This window comes from Chroicocephalus ridibundus, chromosome 6 (assembly GCF_963924245.1).
Source record: "Chroicocephalus ridibundus chromosome 6, bChrRid1.1, whole genome shotgun sequence".
NCBI classification, from domain to species: domain Eukaryota; kingdom Metazoa; phylum Chordata; class Aves; order Charadriiformes; family Laridae; genus Chroicocephalus; species Chroicocephalus ridibundus.
Window position 1 is genome coordinate 47,430,102 of NC_086289.1, and position 25,151 is coordinate 47,455,252.

Here is a 25,151-nt window from a genome sequence, read left to right on the forward strand (position 1 = left end):
ACAAGGGCATGAGTGTGAGTGCCAAAGTAACAGTCTTCTACACTGCAGGAAGCTGAGAAACCTTCAAGTCTACATTTGTAAATCAGCCTGGATGATTACAGCAGTCACAAGCAAAGAACATATGAAACAATTATTTGCACCGTTCTTTCGCTCTTTTAATTTGCTCTTAAAATGAACACAGTGATACTAAGAGCCATTAGTGCTTTGTCTTTGAAAATTTCGTGAGACTTTGTATCTCTCCAAACAGCATCTTAAATTGCTTAAAAGTAGAAATATAACAAAGAACTATTGTTTTCTGATTGTTAAACCCCTTTCACGTCAATAATCTAAGCTTACATTAATGTTTAGATATGTCTTTGAATTTCCTTTAAAAGTATTTGGTTGATACGCAGAAGCGATATGATTTTAGACTTTCTACTTCTTAATTGCTGTGACAAAGACACTTTGCCTTTCTTAAATGAGTAAATTTTAAAAGTATCTTTTGCCACATTAATATCACGTTGTAAACATACATCTTTTTCCATTCTATTAAAGCAAGAGAATACCACTCTTTGATGTCAATTTAACTACTTTAATTTTATAAAATTAGACCTTTATAATAGTTTCCATACAATCCGCTCATTTTTTTCTTTCAATCTATAAACTACAATCCCTGTAGAAATAACCCTGAACATTTCTAAAACTCATATTTCAGACACAAAACTTGTTATTAGCAGCTACTTTCGTATTAAAGATAAGGAATTATTGACTAAGGAAGTGATGAGAAATAGCAAAGAAGAATTAAATTACCCCTACCGAAGAACTGAAAAAAGATAATCTACTTAAAAAAAAAATTCAAAGTATCCTGCTACTTTTCTGTACTTCATGGATATATAATACATATCGCTCTAATATTTCACTGCTTCCGGTTCGAAGAAATAAATTGTCGGTGGAAATTATCTGAAGTTGCCACATTTAATTTAAGAGAAATATAATGTTTATGCTGTGATTTTTTTTTGGACAGCTCATCTTATGCCTTTTACAGGAATAAGAGAAGAATATTATGAGCTTAATTAGTATCTCAGCTGTACTAATTGCTTATATAAATAGCAAATAGAAATTAATTTTTGTTCTTTTTGATCATCGAGAAATATTATGCAAGAACTTTACACACAGGACTGTTTTCTTCCATCTGTTGTTGTAGGAGCGTAAAACACTTCAAATTAATCCATTTTTAAAATAATTACTTGCTTACAGAATCCTGTTCTGAGCTTTGCAAAAATACGTAACTCCCCAATTTAAAATGCATCTGATGTCTAACAAATCCTGAAATATTGCCATGCATCAATCCCTGGCTTTACTACTGGTTTCTAGAAACTCCCCAGAATATGTGTCTAAACATTAAAAGAAACAGATAGTTCTGATTTTGTTCCTAGTATTTGAAGAATGAAAAATTATTCAAATAATACAGCCAACCTGTGCTAAAACAAAACTCCAGACTGTGATATGCTTCACTGTTAATGACATCCTCTGCATCTAAATTATGCTGAAGGGAATTCAGTCTTCACTGCTATTTCATGCTTGTTTGTTCTAGGTAACTTTAAAATATGTCTTATTGCGATTTTTGTACCTAAGGGTGCTGAAGCCATCAGGTAATATTGTAAAGTTACATATCACTTAAAAATATATCCGAATGTTCTCACCCCTCCCCCGCTCCCCCAGCTATACCTACCAGCAGCTGAAAACAACAGTAATTGAAATTAAAAGGCTCCCTTTTGCAAGTAGTAAAGTCTGGTTTTAATAATCGGAGGGCTTTCAGATGCAGAGGGCGCTGTTGTTCATGTATTTTGCAAGCATTTCCTGAGGAGGGATAAAAACGTTGATCTAATAGTTTAATGTTTATATTTTTAAGCTTTCCATGAAATGCCAGTGGAATTGCTGACATATAGATGCTACCTTCCACAGTATGCGATGAGTTTCCTGAAATAAATCCTTTTCGTGACAGACTAGAAGGGAGATGCCAGCTATCGTCACCCAAGTGAAATGTTTTTCACTGTTTCCACTTTACAGTCCATTTACCAAGACTTTATAGCCCAGCCACAAGGTTCCTTCCATCGCACATTTTCATATAAGGATATTTTAGTTATTTTTATTTTAAAAGCACACCAGATGTATTTAAGTGTAACTTGCAATACAATGTGTGAAAACAATTTGAAACATGTCACTGCGGTGGTATTCTTCAACATTTCTTTCTCTCTAAAATACTCTTTGCAGTTTATAACTAATTATTTCAGGTGTTTTCTCCGTAACAAAGTATTAACTAATTATACCCAGAAAAACAGAAAGGAGAGGAACATACCATTTACATCTTAAAATAATCTTCTGCACAATAACTTTTCTTTAGAGCTTTACGTATGCATGTATTAGCATTATAACTCCACACGCATAAGTAACAGCTTTAAAGACCCCGTTAGTTCTTTGAAGTAAATTGTTTTCTAAATCCCTATATAATGTGCTACATCTTCTCATGCATTCACATTTTTAATAATTTTTTTCCTGTTCCCCCACTGGTGGAAAAAGAACTGCCATGCCTCAAAACAGAGAGAAAAAAAGGAGGTAAAAATCTTAGTGACGATTTAGACCGGCAGAAACCCAGGAGACTTACAGTTACAGCTGAAATTTTGTGTTTAACTTGCATAATTGTACCTAAGGAATTTAGCTGGGCGGGAAAGAGTGAGCATCCTGCAGTCCTTGTCTGAAGTCAGTGGGAGTTCAGTCTGAGTGAGAATTACAGGATTGGGCCTGAGACGTCCCGGATCGAGTCCTGCTCTGAGTTCCCTGTGCTACCTAAGCCCCGTAGGGTGTATTAGAGCCAAAGCAACAGGCTTTGTCCAGATCCCACTTGTGGCTTTGAATCAGACTCCGAAAAACTGTTCTACTGGCTTTGTAAAGTTTAACACTGATTTACCATAAAATCTAAATTTACCCAAAAAGGTACTACTTGAAAGAAAATTATTTGATACACATTACTTTTCTTCTCTAATGAATTTTATTGATTTCCATTTTGCACTGCAGTCAAATGCATCTGCGTTTTAAAGTGTCTGCAAAGCATCCATATGGCAAATTTGACCCTTAAAACAAAGCTACTAGGTTAAACTATAAATATTGGGATAAATACATTTCTCATATGTCATTCCCAGTGTGGGGCTCTCCAACTTTTGGGAAACACATTAATACAGACTCAATATTTCAAAGTAACGAACAAGCCATCAGAATATGCGGCTGACCAAAATTAGTCCGAACGTGATGTTCGCATTTCATATTAACCAAAACTTTGCCTAGTTAAAACAGCGCCTACGCTCTAATAAAAATGGCCATTGTTAGTTTTTCTCGTGGAATCAATGCTCATTCAGAAGTTTTCCACCTGATAAAGGCTTTAATATAACTGAGACAAAGTTGCATTTTATGATTGGCAAGTTCTTTGCGCCCCGGCTACCCCCCAGCCTGACGGAGTGGGGCTCCGAGATGCATTTTGGCCCTGTCTTTATGTCAAATCACTGCCATCAAAACAATGGCTCATATTACATGAAAATCTTGTGCAAATGAGCCATAATGGGAGTGAATGACAATCTTGTAAGACCGTGCAGCAGGATTCTCCTTTGATCTGAAATATTGTTAATCTTTCTCAAACATAACACTAAGTATACTTGGCAAATCCTGGATGAGAAAGTCCCTATAGTGCGGCTCTGCGGACAGCCAGCCAGAAGCCAAGCACACCCCGCCACAAAAAGAGGCACAGCCAGAAGCAAAGTACACACCGACACTGAGCCACAAGTTCTGCAGTTGCTAGAAATTTATTTACGATTAAAAGACCTCTTTGCCCGCTTCCTTCTCCCGAAAACAAGCTGAACAGTATGTTTATTTATTCTTAATAATGGATATTTGCTGCTGGATCACAGCTTCATTTAATTAAGAAGCTGCAGTATTTAAGATATTAAAATCTGTGTTTCGGAAAGGTTTGCTTTTTCAAAACACGGGCCTTATTTATTCGTGGCTTAAGAATCAGCCTCGCTCTAAATTATAGTTTTAATATGATGTTGCGGGGAGAAAAAAATTCTAGCAACGAAGGCAGGATTTTTCATGGGTAACAAAAGCATGATATAGGAGTTTATACTTTCCTAATGATGCTTAAAGCAAAGATCTGGAACGGTATGTCTCAGATGAGGTCATATATCAACTTCAGGATAGTAAAAACCTCTCCTTAGACTATATTACAGCCAACTCACACCTTTTTGTTGTGCAGCCAAATATGCAAGGCGTATGTAGACGAATGCAAACAGAGTAAATCATGTTGATTCAGTGCTAGTAGGAAATATGCCTCTTCAGTTGTGTGCTGCTTTTGAAGTACTGCCTAAAAATCAGTCTTGGGCTTCAAAGAGAGGGGATTATAGCCTTTATCCAGCAATTAATATGGCTGAAACTCAGAATGTCAGCACCTGACGACTATACAGGCTGGACAGTAGCCTAGTAGGGGTCCAGTCTCCCTCAAGAATTGGAATTTACAATAAAAATTAGTGCATAAATAGACTGAAATATTTGGGAAAGGGGCATAAAATTTTAACTTCTAACGACCTGTCTATATTTTGACATGTGGGGGAGAGGGGGAGTTGTGGTGTCCCTTGACCTTTAACCTGCCTTATCCACCTAGATCATTTTAATCTCCCACCAACTGTTAAGCAGAAAAGAGTGCTATTAAAGAGAAAGCTATTCCTTTTGCCTTCTTACATAGATCAGATGACAACCTCTCCAAGTCCCTCCTCTCTGTCAGAGTTCAAGGGTTCAAAAATGGTCAGAATATCAAGCAACAGAAAGCCAGCAGGGCTGCTGCAGAAAGAGTTTAAGCACTTTATATTATGCAAAGTGGTTAAAAAAAAGGGGGATTGCGTTATTTTGAAGTTTTACTCCCCGGTTTATTTTTTTAAAGAAGATACTTTGATTTCAGAAGATCATAGAGCTTTTAATTTGAGGGGGGAGGAAAATTCTTACTTTATTCTGATTTGCACCTAAACTCATAGCTTCCTTATAACCTTTTCCATATTAACTCTTTCTATGGCGTTCCCAAGGTTTACGTCACATACACATGCATTTTTCAATGGTGTACTGTAAATAAAATGAACATTTAACACTCTCGTTCTAGTCAATGTGCCAGTGAAAATAAAGTAAAATAAGATAAAATGAAATTAAATAGAATAAAAGGGAGCATGAGCCTTCTCAGCCCATAACCATCCTCAGATGGCATTTCCACAATGCTACATATAGCACCCTATTCCTCAGAGAACGCCCAAGCTCTCTACTATTTCTCATTTTTAACCACAGACATAGTTGTTATAACACTTTTCTTCCCAGAATTTCCACTTGCTTTGAAGAAAATATCCCCTGAGTACCCACGCTTAATGTACTTATGGAAAAGCAACTCTATATCATGACAAGCTAAACAATATGGTTCCTTATTAAAGAATGTCTGATATTAAATGCAGAGTTCTTATTTCAAAATGCTAAAAAATCAGTTTGAGGGAAGGAATATAATTGCTCAACATAATATAAATGGAATGGGTGCAAGCTGAATGTAATTCTTAACAGAGCCCCACTTTCTAAATATACATATGATGTGTTTGTGTGCCTGTGTACAGGGACACGATAAACAATAGAATTTAGAAAACTGCATTAGATTTTGGCTTTTGCATTAGGCCCTTGGTATCCTGTGTATCCTAAAATGCTTGACAATGTTTCCATTGTACTTAACTAAATACAGTAATGGTGGTGCAATAACACAATGGCTTGTGCTCTGCCTTGGACGGCTGAGCCTGTCGTCGTGTGACAGGGAGTTTTGGCTGGGGAAGGCGGCTTAGCCAGCCTCTTTTCACAAAAGTGCCATGGCGGTATTGCCCAGACAGGCAGCAGGGACAGGCGAAAGGGATTTTGGATTAACATCTCATCTCATGAAGGACGGCACCTCAAACAGTTCAACACCTCCCTGGCGTTGTACTGCCGTGTCAGCATTAAGAATCAGCCCAAGTCCTGGTGGGAGACTTAAACTTGTGACCTTCTAGCCAAGAGGTAAGAGCACTGCCGGCTGAGGCGTACTGTCATTATTGATATCTGCTTGCGTGGGCTGACATCAGTGTTGACTACAGTTTGACCTGAAAGTGGAAAATTGATGCCCCCACAGATTTTAAAAGTAACCCGTATCTTGCAGGAAAGCTTTGGCTTTTTTCCATATGGGAAGTTACCTCTTCTACCAGAAAACTGCAGCTTCCAGCAGACGTCTAATCTCTAAATACTGGCATTCTAAACACCTTAAACGAATTTGAATATGTTTCAGATCTGTCTGGATTCACAGTATTTAATCGGAAACTCTAAGTTTAGCTTATAACATTCCAGATAGAATGCATTTTTATAGTAAAGTATTTTGGGGGAAAGACTGGTATAGTATTTGCAATAATTAAGATCAAATACATATTTACATATTACAAAGCAGTAAAAAAACATTCAAGGCACATTGCACCTACAGAAGGTAGGGCATTTCCCAATGACACTGTAATATCAGTCGATAAAATACAAAAGGGGTAAGAAATGTGTTCAACTGGTATTGTGTGCCTATACACAGCAAAGGAAATCTCCTTGGGGGATATTTTCACTACATTACAATGTACATAAATTTGATATGGGAGAAATTATTGGTCTTGATTCTGCTTCTGCTGGAGTTACCATTACCAAATTAGACAGTTGATGATTGCAGACTTGGACCCAGTCACTGCAGACTCATTCCAATTTGACAGTGATGCTAACCATATTTAGCAGATGTGAAAAATCTAAGCATCTGAGGACCATCTAGATTTGCAAAGTGATGGTGTAAAAAGGTGTTATCTAGCTTAGGACCAAGGAACATTGTAGGGGTAGATGACCTTTGGGATAAATCTTTGACTGGTAGTCCTGATGGTAGTTTAGATTTCTAGTTTATTTTTTTATCAGAACTTATAATTGGTGCTTATCCCAAGCTGCTAGCACCACACCAAATTTAATTTAGAAACACAAATCATAGCAGAAAGTGAAACTTTGCCAGATACTAGCAATAACAGTGCCAGCTAATCCTTAGACATAAAAATATATCTCTCAGCAGATATCTCAGGGCAATCATATGCTCCTAAAGATATACTGAAAAGACGAACCAGTGATTTAACAGTGGGCAATATCCAGCAACCTTGTTTAATCAGATTTTAGCCCCCGAATCTTGCAAAGTCAGCTGGCTTCACGAGTTTCTGATTGCTTCAAAATCAGAAGAGTGAAACAATGAATTAGAGCTGATCATCCACGGCTCTAATTCAAGACCAAACACTGCCAGAAAATTTTCCAAAATGGGAACGTGTATACAAACCTCAGCCTCATTTCTTCAGCCTAGATAGGAGGCGTTGAACTGTAACATCTTTTTTCTATCCGTTCTCCTTTTTTTCTAAAATGTCTTTGCTTGTTTATTAAAATGTTCACTGCTGTGATCCCGTTTTTTACCCGGGGAGCTGAGTAGATTTAAAGATGACACATAGCTGTATAAATCTTATGTTTACTACGCCTTCTGTAAAGAAGTGCCTGGCTGACCAAAAATAACTTTTATAAGCAAAGAAGAAGTAGCGGAAAGGCAGCGTGAGGGAGACCGAGGGGGTTGTGTATTCTGCACAATGTGGGAAATTTACAGCAGGCTGTGGTGTGGGAGCTGAGCCCCTTCCTCGGGAAGCCGACTCAGCCCCGGAGTGCTGTACTGCAACCAGGGACTCTCGCTGCTGGATTCCTCGCTCTGTGCTCTTACCCATGTGTAATTCCAGTTGCTCAAATGATGTTATCCCTAATCAGACAGATTTAGACCATAATCACACTGAAGACCTTTTACTGAGATTTTTTTTCCAGTCAAAACTCAACAAGACTTTACAAAAAAATGATGTCGGCAATGACCTGAACAGGTAGGATTCTTTAGAGGTTTGGTCCCAATTTTTTTAAATGAATTCATAAATTCATTTTGGACCGATGTAAGTTGTATATATGAATCTAAAGATTTTAGACAATTAACTTTTCCTGATCTGCAGTCCCTAGGTTATTGCTATGGTTTACTTCTTGTAAATGGATTCTTTTTCTCTGGGACACATAAGCCAAATTGATCACCATTAATATTATACAAAAAATTAATCACATCCATGATTCTATGGGTTACTGCATAAGGGCCTTTGTTCTTAGAATTGGTTCCCTTTAAGTTTGTCATAAATTGTAGGAGGTAACAACTTTTATATGTTTGCAAAACAATAGCCCCAAAAATGGAGACCAAGCAAAATATTAAAGTAAATGTCTCAGATATTTTTTTTATCCCAGTACTCATAATCCAAGGCAACTGAACATTTTAGGAACTATTTCCTCCCCATCTCTTACCAGTGCTTATTTTTCTGGGAATTTCCCTCCACATCTTGAAGTGGCAGGCCTACACCTCTGGCACTGCTTTGGCATATGGAATATCCACATCAGTCTGACTGCTGTTTCTCACCACCATGACCCATCACCAAGATAACAACTAACAACTTGTGTGGAGTCCTTCCATGAGCTAAGATGGACACTATGCTCACGAGGATCCCCGAAATCCCCCCATCCGTGTTGTCCCACGTTGCTGCGAGAGAAGAACCTGCAAGGCAGCAGCCTCTCAGCAGCAAAGTCTCCCCCATACTCCATGCCAGCCCTATTCTGATTTTGTCCTCTACACCAGACTAGCAACAAAACCTCTGCCTTCTCTTCAGCCCTCCCTTCCTTCCCCCTAAGCCACCTCACCAGCCCAAACCTTCTCATCAAACTCACACATCTGCCCGAATCCATCTAGGGCACCTCGTCTTCACTTATTTAGTAGTTCACTTCCACCTGGCACTGCCTCTATCCGTACACCTTTATCTTCCACACTGCTTCTGCCATTACCACTACCTCTATGCTGGAGATCTTTCATGTCGGAGCCAATTGCTATGGTTACAGGCAATCTGCTGTATGTTTCATCTCCAGGAGCTGTAAATGAGGGAGTTTTAACAGCATTTGAGTAAGCACTGCCTCTTCCTTACATGGAGCATGCATCCCCATTCGAATTCATCTATCCACTAGTTGCTGCTCACATCATATATATTACACTAATAAGAAATTCTACCTGGATATACAGAGTGAGGATGGGTTCATGCCTTTTGAGGAACAACAGCTATGCTATTTTATGACCTTTTTCATTTTAATGGCGCGAGCCTACCATTTCAGTCACATGCCTTTTTGTTCTGGGTACGCAAGCCCCAATTCTGACTGTGGGATGAGGTTTGAAGGAGTAAAAAGATTTCATATTATTTTAATCTACATATGGTGGTGTAAAATATCTGTGAAATAGAATATATGCACTCTGCATCTTAAAAAAAACCAACCCTCCAATAAAAATTACACACAGTGTTCATACTTTGTGCCTTAAGAGAATGTGATTGGTACTCCTGAAGTTTAGTATCACAGAGATGAAGTTTGTAGCAGTTGAGTATCAACTAAAATATAATCTTAAACGCCAGTCACTCCTTTTTTGTGTGTGTGTGTACGTGCATGTAATAAGGATGGGAGAGTAGGGGGCATTTCAGCTCTGAGTTTGAATCTATTTGTGCCAGTTCTAAAAGCCAGATGAAACTGAAAATGCTAGTATTTTAATGTTTTAACTCAGGAGTAAATCATACTAGCCAGAAAAATTGTTTTCACAAATGCAAATAAGAAACATACTAAGAACAACTTGATGATGTGATGTTTCTACAATTTTGAGAGAAAATCTGACAAAAATATCTGTTTCACAAGGAATCCAGCCACAAACTCTGCCCACAATTCTGTGTAAAAACAAATCCCCAGATCTCTTGTAAAGCTCGGCGGAATCAGGATCCTGATCTCCACACTTTCAGCTCAGCCCAGGTATCCATAGGGTAAATCCTGATCTGTCCAGCCCTCAGACAAAATATTGAGTTGCTCCTGCCAGGCTAGAGTGGCACAAAGTGTTTCCAGCCGTAAAACATCGTAGGCAGGAAGCCACCGAGCTGCACGGTCCTGATTAAAGAGCGGCTACGGCCGGGCAAGCGGGCCTGGCTACAGCGCACGCTCGCATCTCTTGGCGCTGATGGAGATTTTACGTCACTGCTGACACGTCAGCTCTCATTAATTAACCGAGGCAAGTCCCACAGCCTGTTTTACATGGGAGTTGCCCTGAATGCTCTCTTCTGGCTTCGTAATCTGTGACTCCACCAAACCCGCGCTTTAGGGAGCTGCAGTTCATATCTCTGCGTGTCAGAAAGCAGCCCCGCGTAAAGCATTGCGACACTGTTTATGGAAAGCAATGTCTCTGCCAGCTTTGGCTCCCCTCCTTGTCCCACTGTCAGGGTCGTGCAAAGCCCCTCGCCAGCATTCCCCACCAGGAGGGAGCTGCCTCCCCTGGAGCAAGGCTTCAAACGCTCAGGTCACTCCCTCGCCCTCTGCTGTCACCCCTTCCTCTATTGCTCCTCGCCCAGCCGGTGCTGCCGTCTAATCCAGTGTGAAACTGGAACAACCAACTGGAAAACAATTCTCATCTGTAATCGCAGCACCGTATTTAGATTGGATACAATGCAAGAATAAAATAAGTTGAACAAATCTAGGCCTGGGTTTGTCTTTCTGTCTGTAACATCTTACAAAAGGATGGTGACAGCTGAATGAAATCAATATATCCCTTAGGCAAATGACTTTCCCTTCCAGGAATAAATCTTTACAAAAATAAGATTGTGCACAGTCATTTCAGGCCCCTGAAAATAACATGGTCCACAAATAAAATAATTATTTGATTATATATTTTAATAAACTCTCTCCTAGTTGACAATGTGCCCTTTTAAATCCCTCCCTCCTTAAAGTTGTGTTACTCATCATACACCCCTGGCTTTTTTGAGGAATTTTTCCTAGGACATATATAAATAAGTGGCACATTTATAAAGCTATTACAGACATAAAAAATTCCTGGAACTGGCAGTACAGAGCTGATCCTGGAAGCATATGAACCTTACCAGCAGAAAGGCATCTGTAATGCATGACAGCACATCCGTACAGGACATTCACGTGGAGCGTCGGCAGGGCGCTGCACCCACAGCTCGGCCCCTCATACCGGTCCCCTGGGGTGTCCCAAGGGAAGAGTCCTGAGCAGCCGCTGCTCAGGACCCGGGCACAAGGTCTGGGCTGTGCCCTCTGCCCATGAAACCAACACCTTGCTTTGTTTTGTCATGGGCGATGTTGGGTATAACTGTAATGCAAGTCTCAATGTACCTGACAACACATAAATGCCCTGATCGGCTCCGAGTCTACATTTGTTTCTCAATGTAGAAAGGTGTGAGAAGGTTTTCAGTATGAATTTACCAACGTGGCTTAGAAATTCTCAGCTAAAAACCTTGGGCCCAGTTTTTCAACATCAATCGATACCCGCATTTAAATTTATGGAGCATTTTGCACTGTTTCCTGCTGTGGTCATCATCAGGTCTTGGCCGCCGGATCATGAGGAAGCAAGCCATGAATGGCAGAAAACCCTGTGGCTGTCCTTATCTGCAGAATGGCAAACACGAGCTGAGCTCTGTGCAAAGTCTGCTAGGCTGTCAAAAGAAAAATTACAAAGGGCTCCCTTCTTTCAGTGAAGTAATATATTTCGGACTTTGCAAAAGTCTTTTACTTAGCCACAATTGCATCATATCTGAAATTATTTTATGACCTGGGGCATGCGTAGCAGGCCCATCTGTTCTCTCATATTGGCTCTGAGATGACTGCCACCATTTCATTTGGTGTTTGAAAATGCCAAAACTGAAACAACTCCCATATTTGTTAATGAGATTTACCAGAAAAAGAACACCACCAACAAAAGAGAGCAAAAATGATCTCGGTTTGGGTCTTTCCAAGCCAACATTTTAACTTTTCAAATATATTCACACAAACTCATTACAATTGTCATTAGAAAAATGACTGAAATCCAGCTAGCACTGAAAGGAAAAGTGGCTGAAGGTTAGGGCATATTTTGGTAAACTACAGCTAGCTTTTACACTTGTGATTTTTAAGAACAAACCCTTAATTTTGAAATTCACAGTCTCTCCACCATTACAAGCCCCTTCAGGGCAATGATCTATCAAGTTCTGACTGTTTCAAACAGTTTGTGCTAGATTCAGCATCTATCACTCCTCAGACTTGCTGCACATTTAGCCACAGAGCCAAGAAACAATAATTTTCAATTAAAAAACCTGGAGAAGACTTGGGGACTTGATTTATGGTGCATAACTAATTATCGAATAGCTAGCCTAATGAAAATTAAGCTGCTGGTTACTACAAAGATTTAACTTCATTTTCTTGAGAAGATGCTGATATGACCCAGAATACAATTTATTGAAGTTTTATTATATATTTTAAAACAGGCAAAACAGCAGAAATGATCTAATTAAATTTTTAAATATGATTTTAAATTTTTTCTTTTTTACATTTTACACTGTAATGGAGATAGCTCATGTAAACTTAGATCTGAATTAAAAGCTTCTTATTGCCTGAAGTTAAAGTGTTTCCTTTTGGATGGTGATGAAAGAGATCGGAATATGAAGGAGGACATGACAGAAATTGCTTTTAAGGCTCAGTGCATTTACAAGCAAAAGATTCAGTTCAGCACAGAGTGGATGCATAAAAACTAGGTTCAACACCTACAGTATTTTATATGTAAAATTCTGTTTAGAAATTCTGTTTTAGAATGAATTTTGGCAATCTTTAGAAAATAACTAGGATAGTGCTCTATGATGCTTATTTATTTTTAACTCTTTGTGGGCATGATTCACAGCTTAAAGAAATCAGTGGACTTTCTTCTCTGAAGTATTTTCTTCCTACTTATAATGATCTTTTCAGGGCCAGAAGGGTCTGCTGTGGTTGTGAGTAGCATACGCTCATATGAGCAATCCCATTAGAAACCTTAATGGGGGGAAGGGAAGTTTAAAATTAAGCACTGAGGGTGAAGGTAGAGGCCTCTTAATTACTGTTTCTGCAGTGAATTGTTGGATAGAAATTCATAACACTATACATTTAGGGTCTCCAATCACGCAAATATTACATTATTAAGCAGGAAGAATTAGCAACTCTATAAATACTCAATGCAAACAACTCTGTATAAGTTAATAGTCACTACTATTTTCACCCCACACACATTCACAACGAATTTCACTGGTCTCCATGGATCTATATAGACAAAGGAAAATGAAACAATAAATTCTTCAAGTCACACTCTTTTGCAGAAATTAAAAACTCAAAGACATTTTTCCAAGGAACATATAAATCTGTTCCTATGCAAGAAGCCAACCTTAGTTTGATGTGTGTCACCATAAACAATTCTCCTTCTGCTGTGAGTCCTGCACACAGCGCTCATAGGCATTGTTTAGTGCATTTGGGCAAAACAATGAGGAAGGAAATATCAAGGTGAAATGACGAAAGCCCGAGATTAGAGCAGCTGGTAACAAGACTGCTTAGGATTGTCACCAAAGATACCAGTCATTGAAAGGGAGAAAAAAGGGAAGAAGGAAAGGATAACTTGATTTATTCAGGAAATTGCTTGTTTCTTCAGAAGGCCTTTATGGGGACCATCACTTCATGTTAGGAGGACAGCTGGTAACCAGAAAGGGAGTGGGAAATAAATTAATTTCCTATCTAACTCTTTAAAGATCTGGGTGGTGTTCAAGTAGATGTACAGATATGGTCTGTGAGTGCAACTGATGTTTTTCCTTCAGTTTCCCAATTGCAAAAGCCTAAACCAAGACTGCATATTTTTAGTATTTTCCATATTGAGGCAGCACTAAATCCTGATAAGCTCCAGTCTGGGTAGCAAAACTCTACCTACCCAAGTCTCCTTGATGTTTTCAAAAGCTTACGTGCTTACATGTGTGTTTACAGATATGTTACTATTTAGTTAGGATGGAGAACATTCCTGCAAAAGGTTGGGTACAAGATGTGCCTGTGCAGAGGGGTAGAGCCAACCCCAGACACTAAAGTCAAGTAAAAATCACTTGCACTGGCCCATGAGGGATAAATCCCTCCTTTTCTCTCCCAAGGTGTTCTACGGTGCCCCTCTGAATTACTTGGACCGGCGCTGGGAAAGCATGTTGTCTTTGCTCTCCTAAACCCATTGTGTCGTACTGCTGTGTGCTGTTAAACAGCTGCCACAATTCATCCCTGGGCTGGCCATACTTCAATAGTGGGTGAAGTGATTCATGCATGTATGGACTGTAAAGTTTGTAAAGCACTTCAGGATCCTTTGACATAAAAGCTGCTACATCACTGTAATTTATTAGCAGAGTGGGTTAAGTCTTAACGACAATACCCTCCGAGGTAATGCAGCTCAGACTATTAGTCTGAAATGGTCTTGAAAAGTTTACACACGGAACTAAATGTATACTGTAAAAGCGTTCCTCTGTTTGCAGTCTGGGGCCACTGCCTGTCCATAAAAAGACTTCCTTGTCATGGTTGTTTCTTTAGGTTGCATGGCGTTTAGAAGCTGGAAATAAACATATATCCAGAGCCCTCCTTATGCTGTATTGCAGTGCAATCAATGGAAGTGGTTGCTGCTCTCATTATGGGAATATTATCAGAGTGCAAACAAGGGGAAGATCTGTGCAGTCATGCATAGTTCAAACTATGAACAAAAATGCTGAGCACCTCTGTTCAAAACTTCCTTTTGTCTCCTGATTTATCGCTGTAGTCAAATTTTCAAATCAGGCTACATAATAAATACCTACTTCAAGTGAACCCACTTCCTGTGGGGAAGAAAAAATACAGGAAAACTGTGACCAAGAAAAAAAGATTGAACTCTCTTTCAGGTCCAGGATGTGGCATTCGTATTTCCGTGCTACCTTTGCGGAGCTTAACATAATCTCAACAGTTTGATCAATGGTAGATAAAATAAAGCATGGTATCCAGGAAGCAAATCCTTACATATATACGGTATGGTTTTTCTGTATCATCTGTAAGATGTTGGAAATTTATTGCAGGAAGAGAAGGAAGATGATCTGTACAGTAAAAGATATATGGTCCTTCATTATAAAGGCTTCTCAGCTAGAACTTGGAAAACTTCTTTTTTTCTTTCCTACATAAATTTCGCAGCTCTGGCCCCTCTCTGTATTCCTTGCCGCTAACATTTAATATCCTCTGGTTTCAATAACAGATTAATATTCCAAGTAGCAGGTTAACAGACCCTAAGACAAAAGCGAGAACTGCAATCATTTAGTTTGACCTATATACCTCCGGACATGGCTGTGGTACGTGGCACTGAATGTCATGGGGTGGTGGTTATCTGGGCCTCAGGTCTCTCATCGTCACTGCCTTACAAGGTAGAGTTTGCCATCCTGGAACTCCTTGGTCCCAGACACAAGATCTGACACAAGTCACTTTGAAATTTGTGCTGTTGAGTTGTCATTTGATCCAGAACAGGTCAAGGACTGACGTGTACACACGCACCCTGAGTCATTACCTCTCTGCTCATGGAGTTTGAACCGAGAACAGGTTCACTGCTTCACCAGGTTTACGTACCGGTATGGTTTTCTCTGTAAAATCCCCAGTGTATCAAGTAAAACGCAACATAGAGTATTATACCTTAGAAGCTATCAGTAGACTTTTAGCCTCCACAAAAACACGATATGAAGGTTGACTCATTTCTTGGTTTTTTTATCCCATTGGCCTTTGCTACTGGCATTGAGTTCTACTATAGGAATCTAATCCAAGCTCTGTATCTTTTGGATCTACTACACCCTGAGCAGCACAGATGCTGGGTGAGTACAAGATGCCCAATGTTATCTGGGACACGTCCTGTGCGTCTCTTCTTTAAAGACACTGAAAGAGCAGCTTCTTCCCATTCTCTCAGTCGTTAGAGCAATGCTTAGTAATAATTAGTGGAGGGATGAGAGGAGATACCCTGCAGAAACAGAAACAATGTGAGAGAAACTACAAGCAAAACAAGGCTTGCTTCAGATTTGAATAAATTAGCTGCCGATGGAGGGAAACGGAGCAGATGGTCAGCCAGAGCATCTGAAGCCCAGGCAGTCCCACGCGAAGCAGCACGAAGCCAACCGGGCAGCTCGCAGAGGAGGGACAGCTCAGACGTCCAGGGCCGGAGAGCCCAGCACCGTCCGACGCCGGGGCGGGCGGGCAGGCAGCCCAGAGCCCACGAAGGGAAAACACACAACCTACAGTAAACGCTCAGGCAGACAGCTAAAAAAAATAACCAGTACGCCAGCTAAGTATCAGCAGCTGCTCAGGTAAAACAAACTCTTAACTGAGCACCCACCACAAGATTCACCTCAAAAAACAAGAAATAGAGCATCTTATTTGTCCTTTAATCCCTGACGGACCCAGAGGCCAGATGAGTTTAAGAATCTAGGGTTTGGTATGGTCGTACAGGGTGGGACGGCCGAAAGAAAACAAGTTCAGCAGTCTCAGATGGTTTCCCAAAGGGCCTCTCATACCAACGCTGGCAAGAGCTGCCTCTCTTCTTGGCAGGCACAGCCCAGCCAAGGACAGAGTGGGTCTGAAGGTTGCCCACATTTTCCCGGGTAATATTTTGTCAGCTCCGAGGACACTGAGAGGATAATGAGGTGGGATTTGTATTTACTGTTACTCTGCCTCAGTTAAGGCAGGACTTCAGCATCCAGGCAACTGCTCTAGTTCCCCCTTTTAAAAGCACAAAAACAAAACAGATTTTTTTTTTTTTTTAAACAGGACATGGCTGCATGAAGGACTAAATATGTTTTGAAGTGAGTCTTTATGCCTTGCATAGAAAATTCAGTGAATGTCATCTTTACCCCTTGTAAGCGCAGAGCTTTTGTTCAAAGAAACTTCACGAGAAGTGTGAAGGCAGATGCTCTTTGTTTAACGCCACTTACTAAGTTTTAGATCAAAATGCAGCACATAATAGATGTCTCCTGCTAAATAAAACAGGTCGTGGACTCAGAAAAACAATTTTAAGTATGGTTGTAAAAACACCATGTTTTTACTGAAAGTGGTTTTACTTTCTAAAATGCTTAAACTTTGAAAAGAAATGTGATTCCTCTCGGTTTTCCCTGGATATTCAATTATTGCTATATGGGCTCAGACTTGAAGGTATCACTAATTCCAGGTATATTCAAACTTAACAGCTGCTGTTTCATGGTATGAACAGCATGTTTTCCCGCTCTTCGGACTACTGTACAAAGCGTGGTTTAGACAGAAAAGCTGTAAGAAGCTGACCCAGGACAAAGTCCAAATGCAACACCTAACATGGACCACTGGTGGACTCTCAGCAGATTCTGCCAGACGAGGTGTTACCAGCGTGTTCCTATAGGGGAGTACCCAATAAAGGAAATCAATAATTTCAAGAGTTTTTCTCCCTGCTTGTTGCTGTTTCCTGTTAGGAGCTACATCAGATCTCAGATAAAAGTGTTAGTAAGCCTAAATAACCTTTACAGGAAATGTAGAGTCATCCTGGACTGAAGCTCTGGACCACAGAAGGCAGAAGGGATTTATCTGTTTAACGGCCACGTATACCTACATCCTTGTATGTATGGCTTTTATTCCATAGCTGATTTAAAGCATGAGTTAATTCTGGAAAGCCTGTATTTTCTCTGCAGCTAAAGAAAACTTGCTGAAAACAAAACAATGCAAACAAAGTAGAAAAATATCATAATAGTATAACTATAGAAAGCTGAATCATCAACAGTCTTCTCATATTTGACTGTGATTTTTCAAAGTGCTAAGTTTCTCTATTAAAAAGACATGGAGATCTAGTTTTACAGCATATTTGAAACACACAGGAAAATGTTACATGCTGGGCAATGAAATTGAATTTTTTTTTATTCTTGAAAGAGACCTATCCATTTCATTCAGTTCTGCCATATTTTTAAGTAAAAAAACAATAGGAATCTACAAAAATATTTTGGTAAAATTCGTGAATATCTGCAGGGGTTCTGGAACTAAAAGTGATATTTCTTCCAACCCTCATATGAATAACTCATCTGCTAGCCCTGTTCTTATTTAGCTCAAATGAAATAATAAGAAGGAGACATAGAAAACAGTTTCTCTGCTCATACAATGCTTCATGCTTGTTATAGGTCCATTAATACAAGCCAGGCACTTTTTGTGTTAAAGACTGGAGTGATAGAGTAGTTATGCGTGCTTGTGGCTAAATATTTACAAAAGGCAGTCTTTGTGTTGGAGGACTTACTGTGTCGTTACAAGTAGCTGTGTCCTGAAGAGTACATTTTGCAAGGCAGGTGAGCCACAGGAAGGCAAAGGGGGGGATAAGCAAACCAATGCGGTACAGTGATTTTAACCCTGGGGTGGCCCCCCCTGGGAATACAGCCAGGTACCACCAGATGAGTACAGCTGGTAAGGTAACTCTCCCAAACCCACGACGATCAACAAACAACTTACCTCACATACTGCAGTTGGGTATTTTTTAATGAAAAAATGGAGGGCAGTGCTACTTTTTTACAAAGCAGACATTAAACAGTCTGTGTAGAACTCCACTGCTGATTTCAACAGAAATGCGGCAGTATAACAAAGAAAACCTTATGCCACCTTTTGCAAACTGTGTGTTCCCAGTCTTGAGAAGACAGAAATTGCGGGGGTTTGTGTTGCATCTTGACTACTCAAAATAAAAGCTGGCTTTACTAATATTTCAGTTTAAAACATATGCCAAAAAAAAAAAAAGTTGTTTCAACTACACTTGCTAAAGCAACCTTGGATACGTTGTATATTTCCTATTAGTTTTCTTGTCTCTCCAAATTTCTATGAATTAGCCTTCTGCCTTATTCTGTCTACTTTACATAACTCAGCTGAGGCATTTCTTGAAGAAACCTCATGATTAGCGTAACTTAGAAGGGATGGGATCAAGCTTTACAGCTATTAAGAAGATAAAATTGGGTAACATGATATTATGAAAATATCACTACACCTAGGGTAAGCTGTGAAATAGAAAGCCAAAGGTTAAGTGCCCTTCAGTATGGTTACAGTAATGATATGATACTTCTGTCAGGATGTTTCAGATAGGTTTATTGGATTAAAAAAACAAGAAGGGTTAACCTTCACCACCTCGGCTCCACCCACTTCAAATAAACAATGTAGTGCAAATTAAAAAAATAAAATATTTTCTGTGGTTTCTCAAACTTCCATACTCCAGGAAAACTAATATTAACATGCCATCATCCATGAAAACTGCACCATGCTGAGCTAGCTTTGTTTTTGTCACATCCCACCTTAGATTGTAAACCTCCTTCGAGAGAAGCCTTGCTAATTCATTTTCAACAGGTCAGCTAGGGCCAGAGCAGGACTTGGCTTTTGCTTCTGCAAATTATATGTGAACATAAGGCCATACAAATAATGAAAAATTTAAATGTTCACCATTTGCTGGAATATCCCCAGGTCAACCAAACTCTTGCTGCTTTGTGATTAGTGGTCTATTAATGTGCACTGTGGCTATATCATCTTGCTTTCCCATGGTGACATTATAAGCCTATTAAAGGACTAAGGATACACATAAATGTTGGGGGTGGAGGAGGAAGGCATTAAAATATAAAAAGGAATAAACTTCTTTTCTTTTTTGCTTTTTGCTGCTGTTTTTAATGATGGTGCCTTTTTAGTTCTCACTGTAGCTCATGTCCCTCATTCTTCAGTAACTTCTCTGGGCAGCCAGAACAAGCATCCATTGCAGTATAGGAGCCCTCAAGCCTCTTGAAGACTTGGCTGTTGATCTGGCAGCGCTTTCTGGCCAAACGACCACTTTCTATAAGGAACTGGAGGTAGAGAGAAAAGGAGGTCTTTGCTCTAAACCTCAGAGTGCCTGAAACCTCTTCCCTTTCCATGTAGCACCACACAGATCTCCTGGATATGTAGAAAATGTTGGATTCTCACCTGCACTTCCATATTTTTGTGCCACACACCCACATTCATGTGCTATCATACTCATCATGCATCTTCCAGACTCAGCAGCAAGGCCTGAGACAAATCCTTCTTCCTGGCTATCTTGGCCGGACTGTGCATACAGCAGGATACCTGCCGAGAGGGGCAGTACTCTGAGCTCATGGTCTGCCATAACCCGCTCTCAGCCTGGCTGAAATAAACAACCCACTGCACTCAGGCAGGGCCTACCACCCTTACTGGGGCAGTTATAAATACATCGATGACATGACTGTCTTAACAGAACTTAACTGCACCTGACACAGAGCTGATGCCCCACTTCCTCAGCTGAAGGACGCAAGTAATTACACAAGAAATCTCAGTAGTCACTGCTACAATAAAAAATAAAACCACAGAATAATTCAGTCTGGAAGGGCCACCAGGAGGTCTCCAGTCCATGCCCAGTTCAAAGCAGGGTCAGCTGCCAGGTTGCTCACGGCTTTTTCCAGTCACATCTTGGAAACCTTCAGAGAGCACACCACCTCTCTGGTCAGTCTGTTCCAAGGCTAACCGTCCTCAGAGTGAAAAAGTTTTTTCCTTATACTAAGTTGTCCCTGACACCCTCCAGAAATCTATTTGGCCTTCCAGTAGATGTCATCGAGCTTGAAATGCCCCCTAAGAACCAGGGTCTGGGATACAGGCTTAAAGGAGGCTCCATCCACCCCCTCACCATGACTGGTTGGTCTGCAATGTACTAGCACCATAATGACACCCTCACTGACCTCTCTTCTCATCCTGACCCTCAAACTCTCACCCAGCCTCTTGCCCATCCCACAGAGGATATCCATTCATCTGACACATTCCTTTACATTAAGGCAAACCTCTGGCCTCGTCTCCTCTGCCCGCCTCTCCTGAAGAGCTTCTGTCCACCCACGCACCTCTCCCATCATGCCTCAGCTATTCCAACAACACTGAAGTTCTGTGACTGCACACACAGCTCTGGTTCCTCCAGCTTGACCAATACACTCTCTTGTCACTAAATGTCTACTTCAAAGCACTCTTCAGTTTCCCACTCATGTGATTTTTCTGTAGGGTTTCACTATAACTCACTCATTAAGGCCTTGGGATTCGTTGCCAGACAATAGACAGTGCAGCAGAGGGAAGTATCATTCAGACCGTTCTTCCTAGTGTCTCTCCAGGAAAGCTCTTTTTGTGCCACAAGCAAAGTTCAAAGCTCCAATTCTAAGAAAGAACCCTGGCAGGGTGGCATTTGCAAAACAACCATGCATCTCTCTGCCATTTTGGCCAGTATCTGAGCAGTAGTTTTCTCTGTGTCTCTGGGTGGGATGCAAACTAAGCATGCAAATAGAAACCAGAATATGATCACTGCTAATTTATGAAATCTGAGTTATTATAAACAATGCACATTTCCCATTAATCTCACAGAAAACCTGCTTTGTGTTAGGAACGCAGAGTAGTTCTTAGTTTCTGGGGCAGCAAGTTTACGGAATTGAAATATAATTTGAATTCCTGTAGGGTTTATCAGATATAATTTTCACAAGTTATTTAGTTAAAGTCACATTTTATTGTTTTTACTCTCTTATTGGATGACTAAATTATGATGTATAGTAAATTAACCTTTAATCACTAAAAGCTGTGTTCAGACACTATGCTATTCTGCCTGGCAAATGCTAGCCAGGAGGAAGGGCTTCATTCTTGTTAGCTGGGACCTTCCTGTGGAAAGCTGACCCTTCCATCGCAGTAGCATGCCATTCATTTTAGGCAAGCAAGGGTTTATCCTTATATAGCCTTGGAAATACCTAAATACGACATTGTGCTATGAATCTGTTGGAAAGGGAAACCTCAGACTCCCAACTTGGAAAACCTGACTTCCATCTGTCATATCCTGGTAAAGGCAGGCATCTTTTCAGGCTCTCCCTTCCATAATGTGGAAGGTATTTATTAGATTTTTCAGAATTAATCCAGCCCAGAGCTGGTTTAATAGTGTCATATTCTGCTAATTACACAGTCTTAACATTCGATGTTCCTGGCTGTGAAATCTACCCAGCCTCAACATCTCCATTTGATGGACTTACTTGATGCTTTGGCTGCTGATGCTCAGCCCCATCTGTTTGAATGGCATTATGCCCACTCATCAATTGGTTGGACCTTTTCATTACAAGTCTATCATTTACGAGTTTATGTTAGTTCTCCAGCTACCATTAGACTCAACAGCCATTTAATGCTTTATGGAAAGCAAAAGGTGCACATACTGACACAAAAAACTGAAATCTGTTTTCATTAACAATGAAGATAATGCAGTTGAGGGAGATGTATATTTACATTATTCATTGTGAACAATTTATCAGCTGTATTTATCCCTTTTTCTTTCTGTTTTGAAAAAAAAAAAATTCATGCACAGGCAATTTTCCCCCCAGTCTATTCTTCACTGAGTCAGCGGTTAATATATAAACAACCGCATAGCTTTCAAAGTTCAACCTGTAGGTATTTGCATCTTTTTTCACAAATTATTTTTTTAAGTTCACATTCTGCTGTTTGTGTAGACAGACTGCAGGAAGGAAAATTTTAAAAATTAATAAATAATGAATATCTAATAATGAGTAGCTTGTTACAAGGCATCATCTTCAGGCAAATATGTAAGAATTTGGGCCTTCAGCTAAAGGATATTTGTTCCTGAATGTTACCTTCAGGACAATCCCTCCTGAATAAGCAGTCAGAGACAAAAAGAGTGATGAATGTAGTCAAACTACACAGCCACTTGGGACTTTAATTCAAGTTTATGAACTTCATTAAAGACAATTTACACCATCTGTGGATCTACTCAGTGTTTTTGCAGAATTCGTTTTAGTTTATTTAAAACTAGTCCCCGTTTTTCTAAAATGGAGGATCAAAATTTTCTATCAACATCATGTGTTATGTTAAGTGCTAACCAAATATAAATCTTAAGACAAAGTGGTGATATGGAATAAACTAATAAAAGAAAAGCAACCAGACAGAAGATATTATTACTGAGATTATTTTAGATGCTCCCACGCTATTTTCAGTGATGATATCATTCAGTAGCCTTTAAATATCTATTTTTGTCCCTTTTTTGCTACCTGTCAAAATAACAAGCAACAGGAGATGAATTTCAGACGGTGCCTGTATTGTAACACAAATTTAACAAAATCATTTCAAGCACGTTTTAAGATGGACAGCCCCACTCAAAGTTTTTTTGAGGAAATGGCAATGCATAGATAAGGGAAGGCTATATGTAAAATCATAAAATGTGGCAGGAAAAGAGACTTCTGAATAGCGATCCAGCTCCTTCCAGGTTTGCCAAAAACAGTATGTTAGCATTTTGTTTGCTTAGTTTTTAGAGCCCGATGCTACTCTTGATGTTCATGGAGAAATCCAGCCTAACAGCTGCCAAGCCACCGGATAGGTCTGCTTAGTAACCAGGCCTCTAGTCTTCTCCTTTTCTCTTTGCTTTTTTTTTCCACATGAAACACATGTAACATCTTTTAACCATTCAGCACTTCACTAGGAAGTTTTTTACTAAAGGTCCCACCACACGTGCGAAGGCGACAGGGTAAAGCCCAGGGGGAGCGCCTTGCCACGTGCAGTGCCAGGCGCACCCGGCTCGCCGGCTCGCGAGCGGCGCCGGCCGTCCTCGCGTGGCAAAGTCAGGCAGGACCCGATCAATGTGCTGTGGGGTACTTGTGATTGCAGCCTGTCAGAAAGTGTCAGCCGCTACCTCGTGCGTGTGTGTGTCATGAGTAATGAACACGCTCGTTTTGCTCTTTCTCCCCCAGCGCAGGCACGGGGAGGATGCAGACTATTGTTTGCTGTTCCTCCCTAGGAGCTATGTCAACATGCACTGAAACTATTCCATGAGTGGTTATAGAGTGACTTTCAGGCTGTGGAACTGGGGAATTCTTTGGCCGAGGGTATATTTTGCAGACTACAGCCAGAGAATTATCATTCCCCCAGTCAGAAAGCTGGTCTTCAGCTGCCACAGAATTCCAGAAATGCTGGTTTTGGGGAACAGTCTGTCTAAAAGTGATGACACTGTCTTCTCTGGAAAGTCCCCTCTGCGCTGAGATACTACTGAAGAAGGAACGCTAATTTCTTGCTTACACTTAATCAGACTTGTTGACATTTAGACGGAGAAAAAAAAGGCAGCCCTGAATACATTAATGGTGTAGAAAAGGAAGATATAGATTACATGGACCCTCTATAGAAGCAAATCTTGCATGAAATTCTTGTCATTTGATTAATATCTCAAATCAAAAGTCTTACCACATTGCAATCTGGGAATCAAGCCAGCTTAGAAACTAAAACATATATTTTCAGTATAACTGTGTTGATAATGACAGGACCACATGGTCACAGCTTCAAATTAAATAAAACCTTTCTATTACTGTTCTATTTCTAGGACACCAGGCTGTACCTTTAAAAACAAAACAAACCACATCAGCTAGTAGAAAGAAAGATACTCTTTGAGAGAGCTGGTGATGGAGACCTGTGCAGTGCTGGAAGCTGGAGTACAGTGAGATCCCTTTGGGATTTCCCACCTGGTGGGGCAGGGAAGGAGTAACTCCCATTAGTTTTTCACTTTTGTAAACCTTGAATCACCTTTGCTTCACCATTTTTTTAATGGATGCGTGTTAGACAGTCCTACTGGCAAAATTAAGTCTCATCAACTCATCACGCTCCTGTACAACACCATGCTAATTAACACCCCTTCCCTACGTGCTCACCCGCCTACTTGCTGCTAGGCTTGCAGTTACTACAGAGTTTCATTGCTGTTGCCCAAAACAAAACGTGACCTCACAAGGCACTCCTATTTTAGAAAACATTTCTTTATATAACTAGCCTCACGCACTTTGGCACGGATGATGATGATCTTATTTAAGTACTGCCCTAGGAAAAGAGACGCAGAGAAGCTGCAAATCTCTGCCCGCTCTCTCCCTGCGCACCCGCTCCAGCAAGGGACACCTCCCCGGCAGCATCAGTTCTGGGCGGCCCAGAACCCCTCGTCACATGCCGAGGTTTGCGGTAGGAGCTGCTCAAACACAAAGAGATGGTCCTTTCTGCAAAGCGCTTATCTGCTCATATACCCGGAAAACTTAGAATTTGTTCCATGTTTCCATCGTCCCGTTTAATTCTAGCAGGAATTAAATTCTAGT

The 25,151-nt window shown here is 40.2% G+C and overlaps 1 long non-coding RNA gene across 1 annotated transcript in view; it reads left to right on the forward strand.

Moving 5' to 3' along the window:
• The first annotated feature begins 5,849 nt into the window (after positions 1–5,849).
• Positions 5,850–25,151, forward strand: part of LOC134517589 (uncharacterized) — a 35,140-nt gene continuing 15,838 nt past the window's right edge. Inside the window, exon 1 of the long non-coding RNA XR_010071686.1 lies at positions 5,850–6,096. This is a non-coding gene — a long non-coding RNA (uncharacterized LOC134517589). The remainder of the gene's footprint in view (positions 6,097–25,151) is intronic.